The sequence below is a fragment of the Gracilinanus agilis genome, chromosome 3 (genome assembly GCF_016433145.1).
Source record: "Gracilinanus agilis isolate LMUSP501 chromosome 3, AgileGrace, whole genome shotgun sequence".
Lineage (NCBI taxonomy): Eukaryota > Metazoa > Chordata > Mammalia > Didelphimorphia > Didelphidae > Gracilinanus > Gracilinanus agilis.
This window is the reverse complement of record NC_058132.1, coordinates 467,757,419-467,775,173: the sequence shown is the minus strand read 5'-3', so window position 1 is coordinate 467,775,173 and position 17,755 is coordinate 467,757,419. Positions and strand designations below refer to the sequence as shown.

At 35.2% G+C, this 17,755-nt stretch overlaps 1 pseudogene; it reads right to left on the bottom strand.

The window, feature by feature from the left end:
* Positions 1 to 17,500, bottom strand: part of LOC123241713 — an 85,317-nt pseudogene extending 67,817 nt beyond the window's left edge.
* Positions 17,501 to 17,755: the final 255 nt, after the last annotated feature.

Here is a 17,755-nt window from a genome sequence, read left to right as displayed (position 1 = left end):
CAATGGGGATAAATTAGAAGCCTTCCCAATAAGATCAGGAGTGAAACAAGGATGCCCATTATCACCTCTATTATTCAACATAGTACTAGAAACACTAGCAGTTGCAATTAGAGAAGAAAAAGATATTGAAGGTATCAAAATAGGCAAGGAGGAGCCTAAGCTATCACTCTTTGCAGATGATATGATGGTCTACTTAAAAAATCCTAGAGAATTAACTAAGAAGCTGGTAGAAATGATCAACAACTTTAGCAAAGTTGCAGGATACAAAATAAATGCACATAAATCATCAGCATTTCTACACATTTCCAACACATTATAGCAGCAAGAGGTAGAAAGAGAAACACCATTTAAAATTACCCTAGACAATATAAAATACTTAGGAATCTATCTACCAAAACAAACACAGCAATTATATGAAAACAACTACAAAACACTTTCCAAAAAAATAAAACTAGATCTCAACAATTGGAAAACCATTAATTGTTCATGGGTAGGATGAGCTAACATATTAAAAATGAACATTCTACCCAAATTGATTTACCTATTTAGTGCCATGCCTATCAAATTACCAAAAAACTTCTTTACTGAATTAGAAAAAACTATAACAAAGTTCATTTGGAATAACAAAAGATCAAGAATATCAAGGGAAATAATGAAAAAAAATGTGAAGGAAGGGAGCCTAGCAGTACCAAATATTAAACTATACTATAAAGCAGCAGTCATCAAAACAATATGGTACTGGCTAAGAGACAGAAGGGAGGATCAGTGGAATAGACTTGGGGTAAATGACATCAGCAAGACAGTGTAGGATAAACCCAAAGAGTCCAACTTTTGGGACATGAATCCACTATTTGACAAAAAGTGCTGGGAAATTTGGAAAACAATATGGGAGAGATTAGGTTTAGATCAACATCTCACACACTACACCAAGATAAATTCAGAATGGGTGAATGACCTGAATATAAAGAGGGAAACTATAAATAAGTTAAGTGAACACAAAATAGTATACCTGTCAGATCTCTGGGAAAGGAAAGATTTTAAAACCAAGCAAGAGTTAGAGAAAATTACAAAAGGTAAATTAAATGGTTTTGATTATATTAAGCTAAAAAGCTTTTGTACAAACAAAAACAATGTAGTCAAAATCAGAAGGGAAACAACAAATTGGGAAAAAATCTGTATAACAAAAAACTCTGACGGGGTCTAATTACTCAAATATACAAGGAGTTAAAGCAATTGTATAAAAAATCAAGCCCTTCCCCAACTGATAAATGGGCAAGAGACATGAATAGGCAATTCTCAGGTAAAGAAATCAAAAATATCAATAGGCACATGAGAAAGTGTTCTAAATCTCTAATAATTAGAGAAATGCAAATCAAAACAACTCTGAGGTATCACCTCACACCTAGCAGATTGGCTAAAATGAAAGAAGGGGAGAGTAATGAATGCTGGAGGAGATGTGGCAAAATTGGGACATTAATGCATTGCTGGTGGAGTTGTGAACTGATCCAACCATTCTGGCTGGCAATTTGGAATTATGCTCAAAGGGCTATAAAAGATTGCCTGCCCTTTGATCCAGCCATACCATTGTTGGGTTTGTACCCCAAAGAGATCATAGATAAACAGACTTGTACGAAAATATTTATAGCTGTGCTTTTTGTGGTGGCAAAGAACTGGAAAATAAGGGATTGCCCTTCAATTGGGGAATGGCTGAACAAACTGTGGTATCTTCTGGTGATGGAATACTATTGTGCTCAAAGGAATAATAAACTGGAGGAGTTCCAGGCGAACTAGAAAGACCTCCAGGAACTGATGCAGAGCGAAAGGAGCAGAGCCAGAAGAACACTGTACACAGAGACTGACATTCTGTGGTAAAATCAAATGTAATGGACCTCTGTACCAGCAGCAATGCAATGACACAGGACAGCTCTGAGGGATTTATGGTAAAGAACGCTACCCACATTCAGAGGAAGATCTGCAGGAGAGGAAACATAGAAGATAAACACCTGCTTGAATGCATGGGCTGAGGCGGACATGATTGGGGATGTGGACTCAAAATGACCACACCATTGCAACTAACAACAATATGGAAATAGGCCCTGAACAAGGACACATGTTACAACCAGTGGAAATGTGCGTCGGCCATGGGTGGGGGGAGAGTAGGGGGTGAAGGGGAAAGTAGGGGCATAAAGTATGTAAACAGGTTAAAAATGAATATTAATAAATGTTTAAAAAAAAGATCAAAGGAGCATAATTTATAAATTGTTGGGTGTTGACCAAAATTCATATACTTAAGCCTCATTTAAATACAAATCCTTTCACAGGGATGTAAAATAGACATTTTTTTATATTTCATATGGGCTCTGTACTCTTCCCCATGATATTTATCTTCTTCCAAGTCATGCCAATAATTACATTCATGCTCTTGGTGGTCATCTGTCCAAGGAAACCACTAGTAGAGTTTCTAGGGCTTCCTCACTTCCTTAATTCTGACTAAGGAAATCAATATCCCCAAACTTCTAAAACTCCCAAAGTGACCTCAAAAGTTGGTAAATTTTCATCTTGGGATCACTACTCATTCAACTAAAATCAGGAAATGAAGTTTCAGTTTTCTAGAAAGAAGAGTATGTGCTTAATTTTCATATGCTTGGCATTTCACCATTTCTGTTGAGGTAGGGGGAAAGGTAAACCCTTTCTTCAGTCCACACTGGGATGTGCTTGCCTTATCAAGTGTCTAAGGAAGAAGAAATCCACATTTAAAGATTCATCGAGTCATGATCTCCCTATTTAGTGACCAATAAAGAGAATTCTTCCTTATCTCAAAGCTCCATTCCTCAGTTGTACAACATTTATATGAGATCAGTCAGAAGCAAGGAGGACAATTTTGCCCAGACCCCATTCAACTTCGTTATTTCAGAAAAATGTAGGAATTATACAACATCTTTAAAGGCCACAAAAATTTAGCACATATGAAATACATTACAAAATGTACTATGATAGATACAATTACAGAAGCTATTTTCATGGCCTGAGAAATAACAAATCCCCATTCTATGAATATAGAGCTCAAAATGTCCTTGAGAGCTCAACCAATAAATTCTGCTGGGTTCGTTGTCATTATCTTGAGAGAAAGATGTAGCAAGACTCACTCTGGAGAAGGGAGGTCAAATCATACTTGCTAAATGAAAATACTTTGTAAACCATACAGCACTGTCTCTATAAACCTAAGTTTTTAAGAATAAATCTCAATTCTGTGCCATTGAAAATTAGCAATTATCCAAATGTACCCTACATAAAATTTTAGACTATGATTAAAAGTCAGTACCTACATTCATATGTACAAAAGGAATTATACTTTACTAAATAGCAGAAGTAATTATTATTATTCCTCAGAGTCAAAAATTAAGAGCAAGGTTTTCCAAGGATCCATGGATTAGATAGATAGGTAGATAGACAGACAGACAGATATAGAGGTAGCTAGACCTCTGTATCTGTCAATTTACAGCTATCTAGACAAATCTAAATCTATCTCTATTATAAATCTATCTCTACACATATATCTACCCTTATACCTATATATCTATGTAAATATGTCAATATCTGGATCTATTTACATGTACAAAAATACATGTATCTATATAGATAGATCCCTATCTCTCCATCGAGCTATATTTATATAGCTCTCTCGGTCTGTGTCTGTCTCTTTCCCAGGAATTTGATTTCATTGGTGCAGAGAACTCATAGAGTAGAAATTTCCTTTTGTAATCTTAGAAATGCATCTATAGGTATCAATATATAATTTGGAAAAAAAATTGAATAATAATAATAAAGAAATGCATTGATAACATATTCCTAGACAGTTCCTTGGGGAACTGAGAGGTTAAGTGACTTGTTCATCACCACACAGCTATTATTTTTAGAAATAGGGCTTGGCTGACTGTTGGTCTTCCTGCCTCCAAGATTAGCCTTCTTTCCACAGTCCTCTGTTGCCTCTCTACATATTTACAAATACAAAAGAACTATATATTCTTGGCATTTTTTTAAAACTCGACAGAAACTCAGCATGCACAGTGCCATTCAAAGCACCTTCAATAGATGTTGTCTCTGTTCTTTAGGAGTTTACAGTTTTAGAGTTTTTAATGTGTAATATTAGCGTGTCTTTCATTTTTATATGTCTGACATTGCTATAGAGAAAACAGATTGACACTAAAACAAATAACTAAAAGAAATCTCCTTTGTCTCTCTCCTTTCTCCATTAGTGTGCTAATTTTATGTATCAAAATAGTATGGCAACCTTCCAGAAAACACAAATTAAGTGAAATATATAGGATATCTAAACTTGTTTTAATATAGCTTTGTAGAAAACAATACCTCCTAAAATAAGATAAGATATTTCATTTTTTTGCTATGGATTTTTTAAACCTTTTTAGGGGTTATTTTATCTCAGCTTCACATGACATTTAAATTTTTTTCTAATGCCTTTGCTGTGATATTGCTCTGCAGATACCTGAATTATGTCACATCTACAGATCACATGAGTTTGTATCCATAGCAACAGACAGCATAGGTAATGGTTCTGAATTTATTTAGATTCATAGAATGTGTGTCTGGACAAAGATAGGTCTTAAAACTAGAACTTTTTAAGCTTAAAAAAACTTCATACTTAGCAAGCATAGGTATCAATTGTTCAGATAAAATAATTATATATTCAAATGTACTTGTTTATAATGAAGCCTTTGGGATAGATATGAATTAAAAGATAGTGTACAGACAAAATTTTATATCCATTTTAACATTTCTGACCTATAAACCATTCTTTGAAAAGATGCTACAAATTCAAGTACTTCAAACTGTATTCAGATTGATTAAGGAAAAGAGTCTGAATTATAGACTATGTTGAAAGTAAGCATATATAATTCTCAAAGTAGTTAAGCTAATTAAGTACTGTATTGTCTGGTAAAGACCTCTAGTGTACCTGATCAGATGAATAGCATGGAGTGATTTGAAAGACGTGTTGGAGGGGAGGGAAATATATTTGGATACCTTTGATCAATTGGTTTATTCTAGTAGCCCAGAGGATGAAATTACAAAAGAACTGCTAAAGAAAGATGAGCTGTATAGATATACTAATCAAAGGACACATTACCTGTCTATACTTTGTTAACCCTTTATAAAACCTGAAGAAGTTCCCTTTGATACAATTAGAGAATAACAAGCTATTAACTGTTTAAGGATAGTCCATACTAAAAAAGGATCTCTACCCAAAATGTGACTCAGATAACTAAAAATTAACATTATTTATATTACATTGAGTTTTATTTATTTATTTGCTCCCAAATTGCATTATTTTACATTTACATTTTTATCTGGTTTTATCCTCTCCTGGGAGTGCTGCCAGGCCCTTACAGCCAGGGCTTCTGTATGACATCTCTGATCCACATCTTTGATCGACTTTTAAAACTAGGACACATTTTGAAGAGAGACACAGGTGAAGTAGGAGATGAATAGCTGAGGAATGTGATCACTACCAGCATACTTTATATCTGTTCCCACTCTTCCTGCTAGCACTGATTACAGTAATGGGAAAATGAACCCCACACTGATGGAAGAGAGCAGAATCTTAAGTAGGTACTGAATTTACTATTTATCATTGTTCTGAAGTCATTTCAGTCATGTCCAACTCTTTGTGATCCCATTTGGGGTTTTCTTGGTAAAGATAATGGAATGGTTTGCCATTTGCTTCTCCAGGTCATTTGCAGATAAGGAAACTGAGGGAAATAGCACTAAGTTCCTAGCTTAGAGTCACACAGTAAGTATCTGAGGCTGAATTTGAATTCAGGAAGATGAGACTTCCTAACTCCAGGCTCAGTGCTCTATCCATTGTACCGCTTAGCTGCCTACCTGTGCACACTCGTGCCTTTACAATCTCTAAAAAATAAAAAAATAAAAATAAAAAAGCAAATGTCTCCATCAGGGTCTATTTGTATATCCTAATCATGTTTAGAGGAGTTAGAGCACAACACTAATCTAGATGGATGGGCTGTTCCCAATTAGTTAGTCAAATTTTCCAGAACAAGAATGTTGGCTGAACTTTTTTTTCAGAGTACCTGGGAGGTGTGACAAGGATATCAAAGAGTGTAAGACTCCTGTTTGGTCTATTCCATTGACATTAGTTGGTTATTCTGCCTAGCCTACCTTAGAAAGGCAGTGTGGCAAAGTAGAAAGCCTGGACTTGAAATTAAATCAGTCTCTGATCATTACTATCTATCTATGCAGTCATCAATATACACTCCCTTTAAATCTCAGTTTATTCAAACGTATGGGACACTGGAGAGAATACTAGGCTCAAAATCAGGAAGAAATGAATTTGAATCCTGCCTGGGACATTTACTAGCTCTAAAATCCTGGGCAATTTTCTTAATCTCTCTCAGTTGAAGTTTTCCTCATTTGTAAAGTGGAGATAATAGCATCTACCTCACCGGTTTGTTGTGAGAATCAAATCAAATAATATATGTAAAGTGTTTTGCAAACCTTAAAATGCTATATAAATGTTAATCGTCATCATCATTGTCATCATCCCTGAAATGCCTCCCTGAAGCATTTTTTTTGGTGAACATCAAATGAGATCATGTAAATAAAGTACTTTGTAAACCTTAACACACATTTTGTGAATATCAGCTATTATTAAACAGAAATCCAATATGAATATTGGCACTAAAATAAATGAGAGACCAGACTCTGACGTTGAGTCTCATTTCCAGCTGCATTTCAAGACTAACTTGCATCATATGTCTATCCCATTCTTGTTCCCTGTCTCTGTCTCTCTACCAAGCCCATAATTTGATATGTAAAGCCACAGTTTAGGTCCTAGTGTTTCTCCTTAATCCATTCTCAGAGCCTTATCTCTGTCACTAGTACCAACCTCAACCAAAGTTATTTTCCTCAACTATCCATATTCATGTTTTTGAGAAATGTAGAAGAAGTAGGAAGAAGGTAGAAAGATCTTCACACTTACCTTCTTTCTTCTGCAGAAAGTTTTTTCTGGTTCCCCTCCCTCTCCAAGTTGCTACCATATTAGCTTAAAGTTTCCTAGCATCAATTATGTATCTATGTTATTTCTATCTAGTATGTTTCTAAATAAGTAAATATAATTTCCCTCGTTAGAATATAAACTCCTTGATAGCAAGAATTAGTCTTCCCCTCCCAACATTTTTGTGTATTTCTAGAATTTAATAAAGTCCCTTTCACATACACCAGACTGCAAACTAACTGGAACAAAGGCTGCTAGGTGACACAGTGGCAAGAGTGTCAGATATGGAGTCAGGAAGACTCCTCTTCCAGAGTTTAAATTTGGCTTCAAACACTTACCAGCTATGTGACCCTGGGCAAGTCACTTAATGTTTGCCTCAGTTCTTCATCTGTAAAATGAGCTGGAAAAGAATTGGTAAACCACTTAAATATCTTTACCAAGAAAACCCCAAATAGGGTCACAAAGAGTCAGACATGACTGAAAATGACTAAAAAAACAAAAGTTTAAATCTAATATCATACAATTATTAGCTGTGTGACCCTGAACAAATGATTTAACCTCTGTTGGCTTTAGTTTCTTCCTCTGTAAATTAGAGGAAAGAATAACACCTACTTTTTTAGAGGATAAAATAAGATATTTATAATGTACATCACAAACTTTGAAATGCTATAAATGGTAGTGATTATTATTAATGAAGTAAAATAATCAAAGTTATCCCATACAATAAACAAGATATATGGCATATTTTTAAAAATTCTAATATGCAATATCTTCCTTTTGCTGCAATCACTTACTTTGCCTGGTTTGGCATTGCAGTCCCAATATTTGGACAATATTCTTTAAACTTCATTATGAAACTATACTTTTATCACATTGGATATTAGGGACACTTTAACAAACAGTCCATTTTTCTAAACTTGACTATAGCCCATGGCTTTCAAAGGTTTTTAAATTAGGAGAGTGCCTAAAACATTAAAACAGGTTTATAACTTTGAGGTGATTTTCTTTTCCTTTTGTTACCATTTGGCATTGTGGCATGTGGCATGATACAAAGTTATGTCACATTATTCAATCTCTATTTGAAAAATTCTGAAATTTTGAAATAATTCTACTTCTTAGTATATCAATACATTTATCAGAGTTCAAAATGTTCTCTATGGGTTTGAAATTTTCAGGTTCATTGGAAGTAAAAACATCCATCATATATTTCTGGTGAATATTTTACATCTAATGAACATGCTCTAATCTTATAGGTTTAGGTGGATTTTTTCTATAGATGGTTTTTATGTATTTTTGAGTGAAAAAATGAGTTTCATTAGTAAAAATTCCATTTTTCCAAATTTTCTATTGTTTTGCCCTGACAAGTGTATATTTTTATTCTTCATAGCCACAGTTAACAGATTGTTTTAATGGTTTTATCATTGTCTTTTTATCTTTATGAAGTATATGGGATAACGTAGAGTAGTTTTTGTCTGTGTATTCCTTTGTACTGTGACTGATCATGATTTATTGTGGGCTTGAATGATATTTGAAAGTTTGACCTACCTCTTACAGATATTGAAATATACTCTGTAAGAATGAGTTTTCATGGATAGGCCTAGCCAATATAATAAAATGATGACCCTATCTAAATTAATTTACCTATTTAGTGCCATACTAATCAAACTATCCCAAAATTATTTTTCAAAACTCATCTGGAATAGGTAAAAAGGTTAAAAAATATCAAGGAAATTAATGGAAAAAATGAAGGAAAGACCTAGCTGTACCAGGTCTCAAATTTTACTATAAAGTTGTCATCATCAAAATAATCTTGTACTGGCTAAGACAGAGAGTAGAAGATCAGTGGAATAGGATAGGTTGTCAACTCACAGCGGTTAATGAGCATAGTAATCCAGTCTTTGATAAACCCAGAGACTTAAGCTAGTGGGGAGAAGAACTCACTATTTGACAAAATCTGCTGGAAAAACTGAAAAATGATATAATGGAAACTAGGAATAGGTCAACATAACACATCATACACCAAGATAAAATCAAAATGAATACTTGATATAGAAATAAACGGATATAACATAAGCAAATTAAGGAAACAAGGAAGCATTTACCTGTCAGACTTATAGATAAGGGAAGGATGTATGATCAAAGACATAGAAAACAACATGAAAAATGAAATGGAAAATTTCAATCACATTAATTTAAAAACTTTTTGTACTAATAAAGCCATTACAACAAAAATTAGAAAGGAAACAGCACTTAAGAGGGAAAATAATTTTTATAGTAAGTGACTCTGACAAAGGGCTCATCTTTCAAGCCAAATTTATAAGAATATAAAACATTCCCCAATTTTATAAATGGTCAAAGGATATGAATAGGCAGTTCTCAGAAGAAGGAATTTAAATTATCTATAATCATATGAGGATATGTTCCAAATCACTATTGATTAAGGAAATGCAAATTAAAACAACTCTGACATACCATCTCACACTTATCAAAGTCAGAGTGGCTAATATGACCAAAAAGGAAATTAATAAAAGTTGACAGGGATATGCGGAAATTAGGAGACTAATGCACTGTTGGTGGAATTGTGAATTGATACAACCATTCTGGAGAGTAATATGAAACCATTCCCAAAGGGCCATAAAACTATGCAAACTCTTTGACCCAGCAATCCCACTATGAGATCTGTATACCAAAAAGATCAGAGATAGGGGTAAAAGATCTGCTTCTACAAAAATATTTTCAACATCTCATTTTTAAGTTGCAAAGAATTAGAAACTGAGGGTATATCCATGATTTGGGGAATGACTTAACAAGCTGTGGTATATGATTGTAATGGAATACTATTTATTGGACTATAAGAAATGATGAACAAGATGAGTATAGAAAATCCTGAAAAGAGTTGTATGAACTGATGCAAAGTGAAGTGAACAAAGCTAGGATAGCAGATTATACAGTAACAGAAATATTATACAATGATCAACCGTGAAAGAATAAACTGTCATCAGTAAAACAAGGTTCCAAGATAATCCCAAGGGACTCATGATTGAAAAAAAAACAATAAAAAATTGCTATCCACAGCCAAAGAAGGAACTGTTGGAAACTGATTACAGATCAAAGCACACTATTGTTCATTTTTTCCTGAATAAATTGTTTATTATATGTGTATTATATGTCTTCAGTCATGACACAGGGTACAAGGAAATATATATTACATGATAGAACTGATATAATCTATATCAGCCTAGTGTTGTTGAGTCATGTCCACGGGGTTTTCTTAGCAAAGAAACTAGAGTGTTTGCCATTCCTTTTTCCAGTGGATTAAGGTAAACTGAGATTAAATGATTTACCCAAAATTCACACAACTAGTAAGTGTTTGAGGCCAGATTTGAACTTATTCCCTCCTTATTCCATACCCACATACCCAGCGCTCTCTATCCCCTAACCATCTAGCTGATTCTGATCAATTTAATGCAGGTGCGTGTAGTGTATGTCTGTGTGTATGTATATATTTATACAGAGTGTAATAGAATCATGATTTCACAAACCCTGTTTTTCTTGCATTTTTGTATGTGAAAATGTTCAAGTTTGTTGATCATTTTCCAATGCATAGAATTTTTTTTTAATGAGAGAGATAGACTAGAAAATTTCTGACAAACTGTCATTTATCCATTCAACATTTGTTAAACAATTGCCATGTCTAGGGTACAAAGATTCTACAGTGATAGGATAATTAACATGAAAATTCATAGATTTTTTTTCTGCTGTAATACACATTTTTCCCAATGGAGATTAAAATAAAAACTTTTGCTTTCTGTCTTAGAATCAATATGAAATGTCAGTTCCAAAGCAAAAGAATGGTAAGGGTGGGCAATTGGAGTAAAGTAACTTGCCCAGGGTCACACAGCCAAGATATGTCTAAAGCCAGATTTGAACCCAGCATGTACCTTCATCAGGATTAGCTATGAATACAATGGGCCACCTAGCTGTGCTGCCCCCCATTGGAAAGTTCTTTAAAAAACTTGATAGACTTAACAATCTTTCTATTCTTTCTGATTTGATGTCATGATTTTCCTTTAGAAAAACTCATTATTGCTTTCAAGATATAGAAATTATTCAAAATGTTATTGAATTTTTGAATCCAGCCTGTATTTCTTTCATCATCCTCTTTATCTGTCAATTCCTATTGTTCTAAGATACCACATATTACTATACATATCAATTCTTTCTCATTGTCTTATAAGGTAGCTATGCTTCCTCTATTTCCTACTTAAAGTCTCTCACATTTCATATCAAACGTGACTAGTAAAGAATCAATCATCATGGTTTGGCTTTTTGTTTTAACCTTTCTACGATAGTTAAAAATATAATTAAAAATGAAAAACCTAGCAAAGGAGAACATCACATATCAGATTTGAAAATACATTATATTTCAAATATGAATAGGTCTAGAAAATTTGTTCTCCCACTCTTGCCATTTCTCTTGTTTTCATCCACGAAATCTCAGAAGACTAAGAAAATAAAAGAAACTACTTACAGAGCTCACGTTCTCACCTACCCTCTGCCTGCTCCCTCTTCTTCCCAGATAGATTTCTATCAAAACCCAACAATAAAGAAATTGCAGAGAGCTAAGATAAATTAAAGCATTCATTAAATCCTGTTCCAAGTTCTTATTTAGCCTAACCTAATTTCCTTTAAACACCGAGGACAGTGAATTTTTCAAATGTTCATAAACATGCATGGGTTTGTCTATCTGCCTGAAAACGTTTCAAGATAGTCGATGTATATCCTACCATATTTATGATTTGGATATAGATTGAGAGATATATATAGTGAAATAGATAATTTAGAAATAAAACTAATCAGTATAGTTCTTTAATCAACTTAAAATATTTATGAGGTAGTGAGTCGTTTGGCCTTTGATTTTTTTTTCTCCCTAAAGAAGTAGTAGAGAGTAGATTGGGGAATATTGAATGGTATATTTCTCTTTGTATTTCACTGAAGACAGATCTCAGTGACTTCAATGGAGCTATTTATTAATGCAGGTTTAATAAAAAGGAATCCGTTGCAGAGTTATAGACTTTTACTCTCTCCCTTCTCTTGATAGAATCTGAGAGACCATCAGAACTAAGATTAGATGCCCTTTCAAAGGTAGGAATTAGGGGAATAAAGTGAATGATTGCAGTCTTTTTCATAGGGGTCTAGGATTGCCTTGAACCAAGTAGCCAGGAGAGTTTTTAGGCCTAAGGCACAGAGAGACAGTAATAAAAGTTGCTAAAGAATCTAGTCTCTTGGAGAGAGCAAGTTGGGGATACATTTTATGCAGAACAGGTTTGGGCTTGCCTCATTATCAAATGACCCATGTGAGAATTCTGGGGCCCAAACTTTTTCTAGAGAGAAAAAAGGAGAGATCCTGGACAGTATTAATATAATGGCAAGAAAAGGAAAATTTTTGTGGTCCCTAAAGCTAGAAGGCTGCAAAGAACTATACCAAATGGTGGGGGCTTCTGGATTTCTCTTGAAATTATTCACGCAATTCAAGGCAGTTGAGAGAGCAGTTTAAGCTAGAAGGCAGAAGAATGTAATCTCCTTGAAAACAGGAATTGTCTCACTTTTGTGTACTCGGAGTCTAATACAGTTTAGAAGAACACAGTAGGTGCTTAATAAATACTGACTGAGTAATTGATTGCAACCTCAAGTCTTCCTTCTGAGAAAAATCTAAGAAACTATAAATTCAGAGTATTACTCTAAACTTATATGATTCTCTAGAGTAAAGTGAAATTTGTTGGAATTAAGGTGAGTTCAATGTCTATCAATTTCAAGTGTGTTTCCTTTAGGAGATAAACCCTTAGGGTAGATGTCTAGATGCCCTGTCTAGATACCCACTTGAGTCACTTGGGTGAAAGCAAATCTCAGTAGAATGCTGAAAAGGGTTTTCTCTCTAATACTGCAAAATTTGGTTCTATGCCATCAGTAGACTAAATCACACAGTAGCATTATATAATGTTTGGGGAATTCTTTAGGATCCTGAGGGAACATGGAGCTCATCAGAAAATAAAGAAAATTGTTTTTGGATTACTTTGAGATTTTTTATGAGTTTTTTTTTTGGTGGCGTGAAATGAAGATTAATCTTGTATAACACCAGGGTAGGTAGCCCAAAGATAGAATTCTGGAGGATAATAATAGCACCTACCTCCCAGAGCTGTTGTGAAGATCATTAAGATAATGAATGCAAAGCATTTAATATAATTCCTGGCAAATAGTATGCTCTGTTTAAATGTTGGCTAATATTATTATTTATTATTATTATTACCTTGAATGCTGATGTGAGAACTCAGGATCATTTTGCCAAAATCTTTGAACATTTAGGCATGAACTATAATAAAGCAATATGCTATTTTTCCCAGAGAAATTCTAGTTTGGAGCAAAATGAATCAAAGGTATATTTTAAAAGAAGATGCTTCAGGGGTTGAACCTAGTCTTTGTAAACCCAGATTCTGAAGCATTTAGCTACCAGTTACATATACTACCATAAAAAATAAATCACTAATTATCATCATTTGCCTAGTTTTAAAAAAAGAAAAAATGTGGAACCCAAGAGTAGAAAGGCTTAAGTAAGGTTTATGAACCATGGAACAGTCTGTGCACATAGCAATTAATTACCCATGAAATATCAGCTATTCTCATGTTTATATATTGATTTAAGGCTCACAAGGTGTTTTCCTTAAAATAGGCTATACAAATGAAGAAACTAAGACTTAAGAACCTGGAATAAATTGCCCATGGTCACAGATGGTCATATTGTTGTGTCAATGAGCTTGGATTCTAACTCAAGTCTCCTGACTTCAGATCCAAGGCTCTTACCACTATACCACATTGGATGAAAAGAAGTGTGAACTTAAGAAAATGTTAGCTAAAACTGGCTTCCTGCTGTGAAATGCAAAAGCTGTGAAATTCAAACATTCAGAAATGTGACAACACTTTTATTTAATGTACATATCAAAGCAGAAACTTACTGAGTTCTTTTCCAGATGACAGGGAGCTAAGACCAAGCCCCTGCAGAGTGAGATACACAACAGGAAAATGTTGATGAGTAGGAAGATGGAGAGAGCCCTACAGAGTCAGAAGATTATAAAAGACAAGCAAATCCATGGATGGTATATGGGTGGGAGCAGCCGGGAGACACCGTAATATTTATAGCTCACAGCTAAAAATGTCTTATGTTTGTTATCTTATTTTCTCTCATCAAGACTGAATTATGGAAGTATGCAGTACACATCCAGAAATCATAGTTTTACCTGTAAGGAAAATGTTGTTCAGAATACTCCTGCTTTTACTACCTACTTAACATTACACAGGATGTCATGAGCACAACTGAGAATCAAACCCATGACTTTGGTTTCTAAGCCACAACCCTTCAGGACTGGAGACAGCTTGTGGTTGAATGGATGGAGTGGTGAGCTTGGAATCAAGAAGACCTTGGTTCAGATCTAGACTCAGATGGTAGTTGTGTGACCAGTTGTGTGGCAAGTCATTTAATATTTGCCTTAATCTACTGGAGAAGGAAATGGCAAACCACTCTAGTCAGCTTGCCAAGAAAACTTCATGGACAGTGTTGACATGCTGTAGTCCACAGGGTTGCAAAGAGCTGGATATGACAGAATGCCCAAAGAACAACAACCTCAGTATTACCTTTACAACCCTGAGGAAAGAAGTAGCTTTCTTCCCTTGGGTGATCTATTCACCGTTCCACTTTGCTACTTGAGGATACAAAGATAAAAGTGAATAGTTACAGCCATCAAAAAGCTTACATTCTATCAGTAGAAACATGTATTTACATAAATATATAAAAACATACATATGACCACTTTAGTAGGGAGGAAGCCAGCAATTATGGCTATCAAGAGAGGTTTCACATAAAACAAGGGGCTACACACCCAGCAAATAATTGTTTCTTGTTGTTGATCATCAGTGTCTGACACTTTTTGACCCCATTTGGGGTTTTCTTAGCAAAGATACCAGAGTGGTTTGCCATCCCTTTCTCTAGCTCATTTCATAAATGAGGAAACTGAGGCAAATAGGATTAAGTGATTTGCCCCGAGTCACACGGCTAGGAAGTGTCTAAGGCCAAATTTGAACTTAGGAAGATAGGTCTTCCAGATTCTAGGTCCAACACTCTGACCACTGAATCACCTGGCTGCCCTTGTTGCTTAAAAAATGTTTATTGATTGTCCATGTGGTAAAAAAGAAAAGGCTAGTCTGGCACAATATACTCTAAAGGAAAAGTGACACATTGGGATGATCACTTCTATTCCTACATGCTCTCCACACTTTTAGTATAATACTCTAAAATTTTATGAGGAATTGTTGTCAAGGTTGTAGTATTCAGGCTCCATTCTCTCTTTTTCTCCTTTACTTCTGAAAATCAGAACATCTGCCCTTCAAGTCTCTCCTATGCTTCATGATCTATCAAAAATCACTTATACAGACTGAATAATCATATAGTTCCTTTCTTATACAGGGATGTCCTTCATCCTGCATTGTAATTTGACATCTCATCATCAAGGACAACTAGAGGTGGCCTCTTACTGACTCCCTACTCATCTCAGGTATCAAGATGCTATTAACTATTTCTGTTCAATCTATATGAGTGTGAAGACATTCTCCTTGACAGAGAAAACAGAAGTAAAATCAGAGGTGGACATATCCACCTTCTCAGACCAATCAAAAATGTCCCATTGTTCTTTTTTCTCTAATAGAGCAATGAGCCAGTGAAAACGAGTTTGATGATAATGGCCCCCCACCCTATTTCAGCCTCTTGTTAGAAATGTACTGCTACAGTTAAATTTCCTACTTACTTATATATTGTCTTTACTTCCCTGTTCCACATTCCTTTATTTTATTTATTGGTTCTATAGATAACTGGGGAATTTTCCCTTGGCATCATATTGGTTGAATTCTATCAAAATATATATAAGGTTGAACCCTGAGGTTCTCTAGGTTTGGGGCTTGAAAGTAGATATTCTCTTCCCACCTTTTCTCCCTTTCTCCATCATGGTTCCTGCCCATAACAGCATTAGAGACGTCATGCTAAGACTGTCCCTGCTAGGGGCTATTTTTCTGCTTCCCTTGTGAGTAGCAATCAGTTTGGGAAGCTATCACTGGGTGGGATCTCACTTTCCATTTGAACTCTTCTGCACTACAAGAGTTTAAAAAACAGCCTCACATCTGTAACTTAGCTCTAAGTTTTCATTACTTCTTCAATTTTTCCTCTATGCCAAATTCTTCAACCCTCTAGCTTCCTGAAACAGGTCAAAATTCCCTTTTACCTTTGCATTGTTTTTCTTCTTTATTTTCCATTGAAGCCAATCTTCTGTTTTGCTTTTCTTTTAGTCTAAAGAAAATTTATCCTCCAAGATAGCCTTGAGAGTGGAAAAGCATTCCTCATGCCCCTTATCTTATTGTTATAGCTTACTTTTATATGGGACAGCTAGGCAACATAACAGACAGAGAACTTCACTTAGAGTCTGGAAGAACTGAGTTCAAATATTGTATCAGACAGTTCCTGGCTATGTTACCCTGGGCAAGTCATTTAGCCCTATTTGCCTCAGTTTCCTCATCTGTAAAATGACCTCAAGAAAGAAATTATAAGCCACTTCAGTATCTTTGCTAAGAAATTCCCAAATGGCCAAATGGCATAATGAAGAGATGGACATGACTCAACAATAACATTTACATAGATTACTCTGTAGCAGGCACTATGTTAAGTGCTTTACAACTATCTCATGATATTAACAATAACCTGAGAAGCAGGTGTTATTATTAACCTCATTTTACAGATGAGAAAACTAAGATAAACAGAGGTTAATGATTTGCCCAGTCAGTAGGTATCTGAGACAGTATTTAAACTCAGGTCTTCTTGGCTCCAGTTCTGGCATTCAATCCTCTATACCACCAACCTCCCCATCACATCTGTGCATGCTCACACATCAATGGCTATAACAGAGGTCACACATTTGATGGACCTCAATGCAGAACTCTTTCTCCTTTCCTAATTTGTTGGAAATGAAGATCTCAACTCGTTGTGTTTCTTCACAATGTTTCTTTCCCCTGCAGAACTGCTGTGGCAAGCTGATGGTGCTGTTTTTCAACTCTAGAGGTGTCACTCTTCTCACCTAGTTAACATTTTCTCATCTCATTAGCACTGCCTCAGATTGGTATCACCTTAACCAGGACATCCACTTTCCTTCTTTTCTTCTCTTCCCCCTAGAATGTTCTATTCTTAGTCCCTAAAAACATATGCTACCCACAGGAAATGGAGAAGTGCCTACAGTGTGAGCATCCTGGTGCGCTGTCATTATTGGTCCCATTCACAGCCAGTATAAGGACCCTTTCTCCATCTTCTGGTAAATGCTGTTTGCAGCAGCCTCCACAGAGGCCATCCAATGGTTGCCACTGGCTGAAATGCTTTAATGCCATAGCTCCTTCTCATGGACCACCAAGCCAATGACAATGTGTCCAGTGTCTTATCTCCTACCCTCTTTTTTTTTACCATTTATGCTCTCTTTCTCCTCTCCTGTCCACCCGCAGCCTCAGTTTGGTGGTTTTGTCCTACATCTTTGACCCATAACATTTTGAGAAAATGAGTTTCTATCAATGCTATGTCACCTCCAAAATATTCAGCATTTGACTCTTGCATGCCAAACCCCTTTAAACATCACTTAAGTATCAATT